At 36.0% G+C, this 15,971-nt stretch overlaps 1 protein-coding gene across 1 annotated transcript in view; it reads right to left on the bottom strand.

Annotated features, from left to right (window-relative positions):
* The window catches only part of LOC310881070 (uncharacterized protein), a 155,146-nt gene that overhangs the window by 75,858 nt on the left and 63,317 nt on the right, over positions 1 to 15,971 (bottom strand). Inside the window, exons 5-6 of the mRNA XM_083797803.1 lie at positions 11,558 to 11,678; positions 1,175 to 2,708 (exon numbers count right to left, since the gene is read on the bottom strand). The gene's annotated coding sequence lies outside the window, so the exon portion shown is untranslated. The remainder of the gene's footprint in view (positions 1 to 1,174; positions 2,709 to 11,557; positions 11,679 to 15,971) is intronic.

Genomic DNA, 15,971 nt, shown 5'->3' with positions numbered 1-15,971 from the left:
TAAAAACTGTATTTTTCCAGAGGGATTCCACAGTTCATCTTCTATTCCATATTTTGCAATGAAAACTACAACACATCAAAACAGGTATCAACAAACACAGGCTCATTTCATTTATGTATAGGTCAACACAAACAGCAGGAAATTCAAAGTTGTACAGAAGTAGAAATCACTGGAAAAACCTGCTTAAATATTGAAACCTCTTTATGTTTTTATGGAAGGTTATTTGTCAAAAACAATTGTCAAATATCTCTGAGCAGAGTCAGTTAGAAAGAAAGCTGTTGGACAGACCCTCTGCACTTCAAAAATTAGGAACAAACTTGTTCAAGCAATTCAACATAGAGAAAAGGCATTTCAAATCAACACCTTGTGTCTTGCTAGAAAAGGAAAGGGGTTAAAATAAAGGAATATTCAGAATAAAAGTTAAAGTAAAACTTGAGAGTAGATTTATAGTGAGCACTTGTAAAATTACAGAATGATGCACTGCTAAACTATATTTAAAAAAATAAAAAGCTTATGATAAAGATACTAGGAATTAGCATTTTTGTAATACAACTGAACAGATCCAGTTTTTGAACAGATTTTTAATGGATTTAGGATAAAGCATTTCATTTTCTAAATTAAATACATATGATATATAAAATAAATGAAATTTACTCTCTCAAATAGAAAAAAAAACAGTTGTATGCATTTTAGAATCAGTAGCAACTGCAGCATCTGCACTCCACCAAGCTGTTACTCAGTTTTTATAAAATTAAGAGATAGATTAAGGAGCTTTAATATGATAATGCATTAATATAATAGTGCATTTTGTTTCAATATCACTACAGGACAACTTTTAAAATGGAAAACAAAATTAAGTTGCAACACAACATGATTCAATCTAATTTGTTAAATCCCTTTTAGGTAAGTTTGCAAACTCTTTTCTGCCAGCATCAGCTGTTTTGGTTGCTAGTTAGTAACAACATTATCACTACTGCAAGAAAAGGTGAAGCCACTGGCACCACTATAGTGCATAGTGAAAATATATGCTTTCAGCAAAGAGCTGCTTAAATAGATTGAGGGTAGAACTTTTGGACAGAAGAAATCTGTCCAAATAAACTGGATATGAGCCAAATATTGCAATCCTCTAATTTTCTCAAAAGCTTCCAAATTTTTGACTGTTATAGTTACTTACTTGTATTAATATGATTAATCCAATTGGTAGGACAACTGGTTGTAAAAACCATAGAAGCGGAAAACTGAGCTTGCAGCATACTCTAGTAGCAGTACTTGGGAGTAGCTGTGACTTTTCAGCTGGACAGGGTATGCAGGAGTGCGTAAAAAAGGAAAATCTTGATTTTTCCCACTAGTGCAGAACACACTAGTTCTAAGTTGATTTTCGCAGGTCTGGTTAAAATGATAAGAAGGTCCATTTTGTTTAGTTTACTCTGTAGATTGATGATTCATTTCCTCCAGGTACAAAGCAGCTTTACAATTTGTCTTCTGCATTCCACTGCTTCTCACAGTTACTGAAATTGACTGGGTTAAAAAACATCAGATGCATCAGAAGTTTAAAAAATGTCACTTTTTTTTTGCTTTGATACTCCAGAATAGTTCCACAAACTTCTACATTAGCAGTGTCAACGTGGCAATAACAAAAACTTCTCATGTAACTGCCCCTCAGCCAGCAGAAAACCCCTTGTACATCAGGAGCTACGACACTTCCCTCTTTGTGCTATAGTAACTATTCAGTCTTGCAGCAAAATAGATGGAACTACTCCAGCAAAAATTCCTTTTTTTTTTTTTTTTCCCAAACTGATTAGTTAATCAAAATCACTTCCTTGATTGAGAAGGGCCTCCAGGATCGGCACATGGGAAATGGTGCTGGGGTAGAAATTAGCTACCTGAGGCTGGAGGTGGCAGGACTGCTTTTGGCAGCAGCTTTCAGCATTTGCCAAACTACACCTTGTGGTGAACCCCATGAGACATCCCAGAAGATCAAAGGATTTGTTGATGTCAAAAGGGTCCAGTCCTGCTGTTCCCAGCTTCCCTTGCACTTGTTACATGCTCATCTGGCCTTGCAGAGGAGTGGTTTAGTTTTTTGCCAGCAAAATAACATTCAGGATAAAAAAGTGACAAGCAGTGGAGTTGGCACAGGAGAAGCAAGAGGAGTGCCTGGATTACAGGATGTGAGAGAGGAGGCCCAGAAGAAAGCAGCAAGCTCTTAAGGGAACTCCAAGGTGTCATGAAACCTCATGTTTCAAGAACTAGGTTAAAATTGCCATTTAAACAATACATTATTTCTGGCACACAAGCCTTCTACAGACATGAAACAAAAGAAGTGAGCTTCATTTAAATACAGGTTTTAAAACTGTCAAGAGGAACAAGGTCAGCATCAATTCCCTTGATCCCTTATTGTTGTGAAGTGCAAACTGCTTTTATCTTTTAATAGTCGAACTGATTAATATGACTAGTTAAAATTGCTAGCCTCTGTGGGATGAAAAAATAGAGATATATGTGAATATGTGTTGAATATTAAAGTATGAAAAATCAGTGAGAAATGAGCAGGCTATCCCCCCAAACTCTGCAGAACTCACAGCTTTTAGTTACCAATTCTGAATCATGGTTCCCAGCCTCATGTCAAAGCTACCAGCTGTGTGTCAGACACAAAGATGTCCTCATTTGCAACCGTTCCTCATTTGTGCTTCATTTTCAACAATACTTTTGGTCTGACAAAAGATAAGATAAACAAACTTTCATCTTTAGTCACAACACACACCCACCTCCCACCCCCACTCCCTCGTTCTCCACCCCACCCCTAAAAAAAAAAAAAAAGAAAGAAAGAAAAAAGAAAGAAAAAAGGGAAAAAAGAGAAAGTTCATGGCTGGCACTGCTCTTAGACAACTTAACCACTGCTTTTTTTTTTTTTTTTTTTTTTTCTCCCCACAGTATAACCCAAAATATCTTGTTTTCATCCCGGTTCATACTGCTGAGAGCTCAGAACTTTCTATAAAATACATTTACCTCGAAGATGGGGATAAATCCATTTAGATGAATTGTAAAATGAGGTCTTAGCATTCAGTGGCACAAAATGACAGTCACATGCTGAAATGAATTAACCTCACTGGCTTGGATGTAATACCCCGTGTCTTTAAACATTCATTTCTACATTCCTAGAATTATTTAAAAAGAAAAACTCCTAAGATGTCCTGAGAGTAAAGGAGGGGACTGAAAGAGTAAGTGAGCTCCTCGCTCTGGTTTTGAATTCTTAGAAAATCACTAACTCATTCTTCACTTTCTGCTTCATAAAATTGAGAGAAACTTGATATATATCTGACACCTTTAATATGAAAAGCACTTTAGAGAAGCTTTTTGATACAGGATGAAAGATTGTACTTTGTCATACAGAGTAGCTGTATTACCTGACACGCTCATTAAACACCGTCAGAGAGCAACAACTTTTCAGCATATTTTCCTCTTATTATTCCTCACTCTTTGACTGCGTTCAGTAATTATGGATGAAATTTTGCAGATTGCTTTAATGATTCAGGAAAGTAATTCCCTCGGAAATCCATTCAAACCTGTTCCTCAATTGTTTAGAAATGTTTTACAGAGTCTTAGAGTGGGTACAGTATTTTTGTAATGCAGTCATTCTAAGTCCATACAATTGCAAAAATAGGAATCATTATTACTTAAAATCTCTGATATTTCTCATTATTATAAATGAAGAAGAATCTAAATTAATTATTTTCCCTGTCTGATGTCACTAAACACTACACATATGCCTACACAAGCATTCACTTCACAAACACAAATATTTGTGATTTCTGAGCTAATCTATGCTTTTGGGTCACCACTCAGAGCCAGCTCTGCTTCTTCTTCCTGTTTGTCTTTGTTGTACAGTCTGCACAGAGGCACACAGATAAGATGACCACATTGTGAACAGTACATGATCATTTTCGCTGCACACATTAGCCCAGCTCCCCTGGCTGTGCTTACAGCTATTGGAATTTCTCTAGCGAATCAGAATGATTTTTGGCACACTTCAGACTCACTCTCCTTCAGCAGAAATTGGCCTGCCTATTTTAGAAACAATCAGAAAACACCAACCACACATTTATTTGACTACCTGACCTGCCCTTCAAAACAGTCATTACCATGCAGAATAATAACATTCTGCAAAGAGAAAAGTGCCATTCTCAAAAGCAGTGAGTGCTTTTGGGAATGATTTCAGCATGCCAAACAATGCTTTTCAGCCAGTGAACTGACATCACTCCTAAAAATACTTTGTTCTATGTCAGTGAATATTACACCCAGACACACTAAACAAGGAGGCTGTATGTTACTTGAGGGTGGCAGCCAGACAAGACTGCTATCCCACTACCCATCTGCCTCTTCCACATTGCCAAGTCCTAGGACCTTTATTAAAAACACTACTTGGGTTATGCAATTTGCCAGACTCTGCCCCTTTCCTACTACTGACTTGAACATAGTGTCACACTCATGTGCAGAGGAAGGGAAAAAATGCGTCTCTGCCATGACTTTCACATGAAGTTCAGCCAAAATACACAAGTTGTCAAAAATCTTAGACAACTCATAGCTCCTTGTCTTTCTATTTCTTCAGCTCCTCATGCCAGCAGACCTTCTGATTTTCCTCAAAATGAAAGTCATTATACAGAATAAGTTAGCCAAGCGCAAAAGATTCCAAAGAGACTTCTAACGAGCTTGTATCTCCTCACATGTGCTACATCAGGGAGCACTACGGGAAAACTGCTGTAAAAGAACATGACAAAACAGTAGGCTGGAAACTGAGCTGGGAAAGGGCTCCAGGACTTCTCTGCTGAGATCTCCACCTGAGGCTACCTTGTGCCTTTCAACATACCCAAAGTTTAATTTTGTTCACATGCAGTGAACATTGCCTGTATATAACAAGATATTCCAGATTCCACACTTATTCCAGGAAGCAATCATTCCCAAAGGCATACAGCAAAACAAAGATCTGGAAGAAATTTGGAAATAGTTTAGACATTGCTGTCTGCCCTTTTAACCAAAAGTAAATCATGAATCCAAAAAAAAAAAAAAAAAGTGAGTAGCTTGAATCACCCATTGCACTACATGATTGCTATATAAAATATTTGGAGGTATTTAGATGAAGGTTCCAAATTGTATTTTGGGGATCAAGTAATGTATTTTGAAAAACAAAAATAAAAATTGGGCAATACCATGCTGTTTACAGTGAATACACATTGCAGAAAAGTGTTATACAGAAGTGTAATTAACTCTCATTTGTGGACATCCAAAATAGGAAACTAAATACATCACTGTATTGCTGCTTGGCAAATAACCAGCACGCTGCAGGACAGGCTACAACTGTGTGTATTACGTCTGAGCTGTGACGTAATGAAGTGTTGTAAAGCAGAATGAAGAAACATTAAACGAAACAAAATATTCCCTCTCCCCACTGACTTTTGTTTCTTTGGGACTAAGGATGGTTTTCTGGTTGCTGATTGCCCTTTTTGGGGGAGTATTATCCTAGTTACCAGAAAAAAATCTGTATTATGTCTCTCAGCTTAAATTTTTCAGGTACTTTCAAAAGTCTTACCTGACACTTTTAGTGCTAGAAAATACTGTATAGGCCACAGATCAACTTAATGTATCTTTCTTCCTTTCTTCCTTTCTATTGAACATCCTAAGATTATTACCTTATAATTTTGCCTCTTCCCTTCCTTTTAAAGATATACCAAAGACAAAATTCTTTCCTTACTGTAAATTTTTGAACTTAGGCACTAAGGAAAGTGTACACATGTCACAGGGATGTGTGCATTATGAGTATCAGAGTATCATATTTTAAATGAAGTAGAACAAGAAGATGAAAGCTTGTGAGAAAAAAAAATTATGTCAAACTCAAGTGTGGCAGTGTCCTGGTTCCAGTTAGGACAGAGTTAAGTAGCTCATAGTAGCTGGTAGGGTGCTATGTTTTGGATTAGGATGAGAAGAGCGCTGATAACATGCTGATGTTTTAATTGTTGCAGAGCAGTGTTTACACCAGGCCAAGGACTTTTCGGCTTCTTGCTCTGTCCTGCCAGCGAGCAGGCTGGGGGTGCAGCAGGAGCTGGGAGGGGACAGACCCAGGACAGCTGACCCAAACTGGCCAAAGGGGTATTCCATACCATCTGACGTCATGCTAAACAATATATAGGGGTGGCTGGCCGGGGTGGGGGGCCGGCTGCTCGGGAATAGGCTGGGCATCGGTCAGCGGGTGGTGAGCAATTGCATTGTGCATCACTTGTTTTCTTACACATTATTATTGTTAATACTATTACCATTATCACTATTATTATTATTATTGTTATTATTATTTTCCTGTCTTAATAAACTGTCTTTATCTCAACTCACAGGCTTCACTTTCCCGTTTCTCTCCCCCATCCCAGAGAGGGAGGGGGGAGGGTGAGCGAACGGCTGTGTGGTGTTTAGCTGCCAGCCGGGTTAAACCACAACAGGCAGGACTGCTGTGATCTTAAATATGTCAGTATTAGCAAAGACCACAACAAAAAGTACAGCCTCCATAATGGGATTATGCAGTACATCTTTTCTATGCATTCTAAAATCATTTCATGATAATCAAAATAAACCAAAACCAGAACATAGGAAGCTCTATGAAGAGTGCAGAAGTGCACGGTAAAACTTTAAATATACTCAGTGCAAAGGTACAGTTGGAATAGCAACTTTTAAAATTATATTTAGCCATTCTACAGAATACACAATAGTCTGTAAAATCCAGTGTTTGCTATATTATGCTAGGAGTTCATCGTCATCAGTAAAAAAAAAATACTATTTTCTGCTCAATTTAGAAAGTAAGAGCAACTCTCTTGAATAAACAACACACACACTGGGGTCAAGGTAATTTTACTGTGTGCTTGTTCTTTGTATGGCCATATGGACGCTATATACATGTTATATACTCAAGGGGCAATAGAAGGTTTTAACTACGTATGTTCACAAGTAATGCTGAGTTAGCACCCATGTCTTCAATACAGCATAAAGCAATATATTCTAATTTTGCACTTATTATTTTCCCTACTTTTTTTTTTTTTTTTCCAAGATCTAGAAAGCACTTAAAATCACTTAGGGGTTTCAGAGAGCTTTATAATCAGGGTATTTCAAGAAATACACTACTAGAAGCACCTCATGGCTTTCAGTCAGTTTTGGTATCGTAAATCATACTTTTATTTATGCTCTTCAAAGTAAATACAAAATCAAATTTTATATATATATAACTATAAATATTGGTTAAATCTAGAATTCCTATACAAGCTTCTTAGTATCAACACTTCTCATTTATTATGATACTATATTAATTCATGCCAGATGGAGACTATTCAAATGTTCATGACTTGTACTTGTCATGAACATATGTTCCTGGAATAATGGAGTGGTTTCTTAGCAAACAACATCCCATATTTAAAGACCTATGATGAGGGTCATAAAAGAAAAAAACATAAACAGTGAAGGGCACAGCTGGGAAAGGAAAAATTCAGGATATTCACTGCCTAGAGGGTTATGGAAGGTAACGGATTCTTTGCCCATTCCTTGCTGTATGCTGGGCAGAGATCTTTAACCTATTCCAACCAGCAGAAGAACACTTTATATGTTCTGATTGCCCCATATCAGAGCACTACTTCTTGTACGTTCATGACTAATACTTCTAACATACGGGCAAGAAAGCCAAAAAAAACTGCACAACATAAGGACTTCAAAATATTGCATTTAATTTCAGTGCATACCTTGTAGAAATGAATAAGGTGAATATGCTTATGTTTGGGAATTGTCAATTAAAGCACTTGAGTATAGAGTTAAAATCTGGGACTTGTTACTATAAAACCCAGAAAGGTATGGTTAGGTATGATAAAGACTTGCTCTCACAGTGCTTTCATTAATTAAACTATGAGATATAGGCATTATAGAATAAAATGTTTTATGTTTTTTGTTTGTTTTTTTGTTTTTTAAATATCTTTCTTCATTAAAAAAATAGATTTATCAGCTTGTTGCCATAATATCTTTGAATTACAAGCATGGTCCCTCTTCCCTACTTATGTGTCTCATCCCTATTACCGAGGTTAACTTACACACCTGAACGCATCATTTTCAATACAATGAAATGATTGGTCTTGATTTTTGCCCCAGATTGCAAGGTATCTCCAATTAACTTTGTCATATGTAGGCTGGTTCCTGATTGTGAAAAGATCATCTGACTAGTTAAATGCTTTTTTTTCCCCTTTTGAAATAGACAAAGACTGAATTACTACTATTAGCATGATGAAAGAGCTCAGAACACCTTCCTCAAATTTTGTCAAAGATATATAGAAAGACTAACTTTTGTCCTGTAACAACTAGAATGCACAGAATTTCCAAACTTTTTGTGCATATGTTAAAGTGTGAAGATTTCGAAGAAGAGAACTGTGAATTGTGGATTAACTTTGAAAAAAAGGCAACAGATCTGAAAATGGAACATGATAGATGGAGAACCAGCTGACAGGGGAGAAGGAGGAATACAAGGGGAAAATCCATGCAAAAAAGAATCACACAGTCCAAATGGATAGAAAAGGAACGGCATTAGTGGTTACAAAAATACACTGAGAGAAAAAAAAAAGGAAACAAAAAAAAATACAATTTTTCTCCAAGACACAGAAGTCACTTAGAAGGGGAAGAAATTGTAACAAGGGAAAGAAAAAACAACAACAAACAAAAAACACATTTATTTCAAAACAATAACATTAAATAAACAGGACAGGTCACACTGCATGACAAACCCAGAGTTTTAAGCCTTAAATTTCACATGTGCAGAGATTTTAGTAATCACAGAAGCAGTTTTTATCCTTACAACAATGGACTTCCATCACCTCTAATAAATACATTAGAAGGAAAGGCCTGTTTAAAATACTGAAACAAACAAATTCAACAAAATTCCAAAGGCACTGTCAGAGGCAGATTTCATGAGGGGAAAATACCCTTTTTGTAGCTTGTTCTGCCAAAGCACAACTCATTCCCAGGTGCTGGACTGTGCAGCGCCCTTCCCAGCACATTGCCCCAGGCAATGCAGGAAAGGCAACCTGTGCAGGAGCCCTAGCAAGCTGGCATGTGAGTAGTCGGCTGTATTTAAGGTACCTGTAGTCAGTTACCTGACAACATTCTGCCAGCAAGACTTCATTTCATTTTTTCCTGCTGGGGAAGGAGAGAAAACAGGGAAAAGCAAAACTGAAGAGAAAAAGGTGCAAGCTGCTGATGCTGTACTGGCATGTAGGAGTGTTTTGGGCTCACACTGTGTCCACAGGAGAAGCTCACACTTCCTCAAAGACAGTCCTATAGTTAGCCTCATGGGAATATAGATTGTATGGTGAGCTAACCTTGTCTCGTCTCTTGTGTTTGTTTCCACAAACCACACTAGAATTTACTGTGATAGTCACCTCAAAATAGAGATCCATATCTGACGCAGTTTGCATTATATACAATAAATTATAATTCAGACCAAGTAGATTATTAAACTATCAGACTGATGTTTTCAGGGTATTAGGAAACTAATCAAACTAGTTTCTTTAACAGTTATTCTCACTCAATGCACCTGTCTCTTCTTCCTAACTGACTGTCAGAGATTAGTTTCCAGAAAGGAGACAGTGGCTACAGCTGTGTTTACATTTCAGAGATTCCACAAACTCATTTGACAAATTTAATCATTTCATAGTTTAAGAATATGAACCACCTTTTAGGTTGCTCAGGGCCAGGATACTGTCCATTTTGGAAGGGAAGATGAGAGAAAGAAAAAGACAGGAAATAAGGACTTGAAGAAACCTTTAATTTTGAATTATCATGACAGAATGAGCTTCTGCAGTACTGAAAAGACCGTTATAATATTTATCAAGTTATGCCAGTAGTAATGGCAGCATGTTTCCCCCTCTATGCTGACTCAATGTGCATAGAAAATGAAAACCTGTTGGATGAGATAATAAAATGTGCATGTGTTCTGCCTGATAGCAGTAGCCCTGGTGATAATCCCATGAATTCCCAAAATATGTCTCAGCATGATTCAAAGAATCAGTATTACAGCATGCACAGGAAAAAAAAAAAAAAAAAAAAACTCAAGCCCCCCCAAAAAACAGGTAAAAAACCTCCACACAACTGTTTATTTCAGAAAAAAAAAGCTAAAAACAGACACCAATGAAGCAAATATTCATCCTTCAGTCAAATACCACTTAAAAATCCCCATCAGTCAACAAAACACACAAATTTTAATTTGTACCTGTCATATATACTTTGTTTACAAGCACTGAGAAATGATCTCCAAGCCACATACTTTTCCGTGGCTGAGGTATTTCAGATGTGCTCTTCAATGCAAAGAATAGTACTGTTACAAACCCTAAACATATTTTTTTTCCTCATATGATGAGAGCTGATGATGTACAGAAAAGAACTGAGAGATGTGATTTTTTTTGTTCGTCTGCATATTTATCCCTTACTTCAAAAATGGCTGCTGTCTGTTTTTAGTCTTCTGAAGGAGTGGGAAAAATTACAGAAGGAAATGTTGAAAATATTTTGTATATTCGATAGAACTGGTGAACTAAGGTTATTTATGCCTAGAATGTGTGCATGTGTTTGCACATAAGGCATACGTATATACAGGAATATATATCAATAAACATAGATATGCACAGCTTTTTAAGTAGATAGTGCTATATTTTTTGTTACGAGACATAAATTTTTGAAAAATACCCAGAAACTACCGTTAGAAACCAAGCAGAAAGAGGAATACACTCCTTTTCTTTTCATTTATTTTCTTTTCTTTTTTTCTTTTTTTTTTTTTTTTAAATGATTTGTTCAATTGCTTTTTACTACAGACCATTTAACTTGCTCTTCCTTTTGGTGACAGAAGACAAATCAAAAACTGACAGGTATTTTAAAGTGTGATCTGTACTACACTTGAAGGTTGAACCTCCAATCAAAATCATTGGACTCAGACCTACAATTGTTGCTATTCCCAGATGTGTCAAAATTCAGCTCTGCTAGAAGTACATGGATTCTGCTTTGTTCAAAAATAGGACAAAAAAGTTCTTCAAGGCAAAAAAAATCCTAGAAAAACATAATGCACGTGAACCATCCAAATAGCAATGTATTCTCATTTTCTCATCACACCAGCATATCTCAGCAGCTGTCAGTCCCTCTCCCATGAAAATGCCTGTTTTACCCATGTAGTTTTCAAATATTTTACCCTTAAAAGAGTGATGTATTCCTTAACATTTTTCTTGTTCCTATTCCCAGACTAATTCCCAGATTCAGCCTGAAGCTGCTTGCTATACAAATGGTCCCACTTTTGCCAAAATGGATCTCTTTCATCTCCCCAGAAAATGAAATTTCTTTTTTTTTTTTTTTTTTTTTAATGGCACCTTGACACCTTTCTAAAGCTGTTTTTTCTATCTACTCCCAGAAGTAGCAGGAGATACACTGAGTATCCCAGACTCTGGTACACTGAGCCTGCCTGAGTACAGCTTGTTCTGGAGTGTTTAACATATTTGAGGAAAAAACTTACAAACCAATGCTTCTTGAGTCATTGAACGTCAAGGTGTTTTCTGTCATTGCTGAACATCAAGTTTTCTGTCATTGCTGAACATCAAGATTGCACCAAAAGAAAGGTATTCCAAAGGACAAACCTATCAGAAATAAAAGTTCTTTATAGAGTGACATAAAACAAACCCTATACTGCAAGTCTAAAATAGTACATATTGCATCATCTATTCAGTGAGTAAATCACTGTAACTAAACAATATGAAAAGGAGCAAAAGGATACTCTGCACTTTATGTGAAATAGACTGCTCCTACTTATTGTTGTTTTCCTTTTGTTACTCAGTGAATAATATTTTACTGCACCACTTGCCCAGATTAAGAATTTCTCAAGCTACATACTTATTGTTTTGAACCATGATTCCCCTAACAGAACACATCAAGAGTACATGATGCTAATTAGCTGTATGGCATTATATCCCAATCCTGTATTCAGTACACCACTGTTGCTGCATTACCAGTGCCTATTCCTTCACCTTCTTATGAAAAGGATCTGCACTTAGTCAATCTGGAGCATATTACTTTCCCATGAGGGAACAAGACTCATGTAATATGTGCCAGTCTGAAGTGAACACCACTAAAACATTCGTGCACTGCTCTTTAAATAGGTGTTTCTTTCATGTTCATTTTATCCTATTGTCACGTGAAACTGCAAGACGTGTTTTGTTTGGCTGGTTTTTTAAAAAGTGCAGACTTTACTGTCTGTCCAACTCCTAAGCCCCTGCTGCCCATTCATCCAATTAAAAAACTGCAGAATGAAAACAGAAAAAGCACTTTGCAGAGCTTCAGAAATATTGTCTCTCAGGAAGGCTGCCTGCAAAAGGCGAACAAATCCATTGTGCAAACTGGTGCATTCCAATAGAATAAAATTGCTCCTCAAAGTCTCTTTATCCAGCATGGATTACTGACTCCTGATAGCTGTAGGTTAGCCAAAGGTAGAGTCTATCAGAGGCAGGAAAGCTCTTATTACCTTTTATTATAACACATTCTCCCCCCATAATCTATAAAAAAAAAGCCTCTAGGAGCTCGTTCATTTATACAACTCTTCTCTGCCTTTCAGTTTCAATAATGCTGAGTACAATTCAGTACTCTTTTCAGCCCACTGTAGTTTTCACATGTGTTCAGATGCTAAATATTCCTAAAATGCCGTTGGGAAAGACAGTGCCATTTATTTCAGATGCTTGGGAACTGCATCTCTTGCATTTACCTGGGAATATTATTTCAGACAGTTCTGCTAAAACCTGCAACCTTACCACTGTATCACACTAAGTGAAATTTATTGTCATGCAAAGTGCCATGTGATAGCCATTTATATATATTAGTAATATAAATAAATAGCAGAGGAAGACACTGTTAAAACTAGGCTGACAAGCAATTGCTAAACATTGAGTTTTTATGATTACTGAACTTGAGGAAGGTCACAGGAATAACTGTAACTGTAACTGTAGAAGACTAATTATGCGCTGCTTCCTACTGATTGAAAACAGTAACAGTGCTTGATTGTCCAGATTTCAGACAGACACATGCAGTCTTCCTATTCAAAGAAATAAGTGAGCTGCACTACATCTGTTTTTTCCCTCCTTCAAAAAAAAAGAGCAGAAGACCAAAGAAAATCAGCAACTATTTACATATCCCACGCTCCAACACATTCACCCAGTTTTGATAATCCTAACATTGATTCATTCCCTTTGCTTCTCTAGACCAGAGGATGCCCACAAATTAAAGCAGAGACCTCTACAAAAATGACTTCACATTTAGACTTGTTTGAATGAACCCTAATTTACAGTGCATGTGATGTAAAGTATTTTGCAGATGAATCAGCTGTAGAAGTTGATTGCTACATGCAGTGGGTTTGTATCACTTGGATCATGCTTGGGCACCTAGATTTTCCACTGTGGTTAGGAAGAGTTTCTAAGAAACACGTTCACATGACTTTTTGCTATTTAGAAGATAAATTTTGCTTATTCTCACATGAGATTTATGTACCACCATACTCCAATGATCTAACTTGAGATGTGGGATAGTAAAACATTTGCCAAAATAAATCATATCCTGATATGAAAACAAAACAAAACAAAAAAACACACACACAACCCCCACACACTTCTTGAAGGCTTTAAATGTACTAATTATCAACAAAAATGTTGATCAGAAGCCTGTAGTTCTAATTCATATTTAACAAACAAGATTCTTGGCAAAGCTTATTGCAAAACTAATGTGAGAGGAATGAAATCCCAGTGGTCCTATCTGTATTCTTCACAAATTTGTTCACAGAGATGTCACACACTGGTGAGGAATGCCTCTTTTTTGTTCCAGTTTATTAGTACAAGTTTTAACCTTGTATTCAAGAGCCTATTGTAGCCTCTAGAAACCAATTCTATTTTAAGTACATAAAAATGAAATGGAGCATTGAGAATATATTTTCTCATGCTTTTTTTCATGCAGTATATCATGACCATTTCAATATCAGACAAAGTTTTTAAATTAGTTTTCTAATTGGCAATTACTAAACCCAAAGCATTTATTACAGGAAAGATTAAGTCAAGAACTATTTTAATCGAATTATTATTATTACAGATTGCTTGCTGTTGAAATTTGTCATTATTTTCTATTAACAGAAAGAAGGCAACTTTCTTATCAGTGTATCATAATTATTTATTTTATACACATGTCTAGGTTAATATATTTCACAATTTAATCCAAATATGTACTAAAACATTTGGATGCTTTTCCTGAAATCTGTCATGACAGATTATGAAAAAATGTCAAAAAACTACAAAGTCAGTTTTATATTCTTATTTTCTGTAGGCTGGCAAAAGATGAATAATTAATCACTCAAAATTATTTGTTAATTTCTGAATTCTAAATGCTCTTATAATACATAAGGAGGAATATATATACATACATATAAATATTTGATTTATAGAAGTTTCTTTCTCTGTGTATTTGATTAAATCCCTGTTTGTCCATGCATCACTAACCACCAAAATAAACTTAGAATATCAGTACCAAATAAGATGTACTTTGAATAGACCTTAAGTTGTTATAAATAAATATAATGACTTAGATTAATACTTCAAGTAATTTTAAACACATTCAACTGAGAACCTCTTTTTCATATCAATGAGTACTGTTAAATGTTATTTCTATCCAGATATATACGAGAGAAAATAATAAATCTTCATCTTCAAATAGAATAAACTAGATGAAAACAGTTTACAAATTAAATGCTTATTTACTTGTTCACTGTTAAAAAAGGATTCCTCATTAAATGAGGCAAATTATAGTTAAATTAACTCCATTAATATTTTTGATACCATGACACTAAGTCAAATGAACATAGTGAGTTATAAAAAACAACTAAAATTTCAAGCAAAGCACTCATTAAAATAATATTTGCTGTCAAAGGATTTAGACTGGCAAATCAAACACCTGCCCAAGCTCGTAGTGGTTGAAGAACATGCTCTATTAGCACATAGCTGATGGACAGTACTGAAGTAAATCCTTAAGACAGTTGCTTTCTGGAATGAACTGTTAAGTGTTTAAGAAGTAAATCTTCCTCTGAACACCTAGAAAAAAAGATTTGCCTACCTTATTGTAAAATTAATGACCTGCACAATTTAATTTGTTAATGTATGGAATCCTCAAAGCCATAGATTTTATTGTCTTTGACTAGACCTGTAGAAGAATATTTCATAAGAAAGCATGGCTATAAATATATTTAAAAAGAAAAAGATGTCAGCTACTAACTGGCATTATAAAATAATGACCTTTTTCCAGCCAGGAAGACCTTATGACTTCCTAGACTTCTGGGCTGGCTACTCAGTGGATAGGGTCTTCAGAGGTGACAGCAAAGCAGAAACAAGATGATATACTTAATTGTATTCAAAAAAGTGTGATCACCTCCAGCACCTCACAGCAAGCACTGTTACTGTATAAACTCCATCAAGACTAAAAAGGTTATCTATTCTATTATTTTGGCTCACAGTTTGAGTTCATGCTGGAAATCAAAAATTTTGACCGTCCTGTTGGTCAAATTAAGCACAAGTTAGGATGAGACAACCAGATCACCAGCTAGGGAAGTTTCTACACACTAAGTGGAAAAAACTGGCCTGAAGTTACTGCTGCTCCAGAAGCTGTACAAATGTAATCACTAGCCTTGCTTGTTTTCCAAAAAAAGCTGGTAAATTTGACAATCTTGTCCATGCTTTCAGGTCTCATTCCTATTTATCCTGGCCTTCATGTAGCACCATAACAGGGATTTATTTAGTACAGCACACATAAACCCAAATGCAATCCTATCTATTAGGGCAGAATATACACATCCAAATAAAGTTGTTCAAAAGCTCCAAATAACTGTGTCAACAGTTACTTGTTTACTT

The sequence above is a fragment of the Anser anser genome (assembly GCF_964211835.1).
Source record: "Anser anser genome assembly, chromosome: 13".
Lineage (NCBI taxonomy): Eukaryota > Metazoa > Chordata > Aves > Anseriformes > Anatidae > Anser > Anser anser.
The sequence above is the reverse complement of the archived record's forward strand: the minus strand, read 5'-3'. Positions and strand labels throughout refer to the sequence as shown.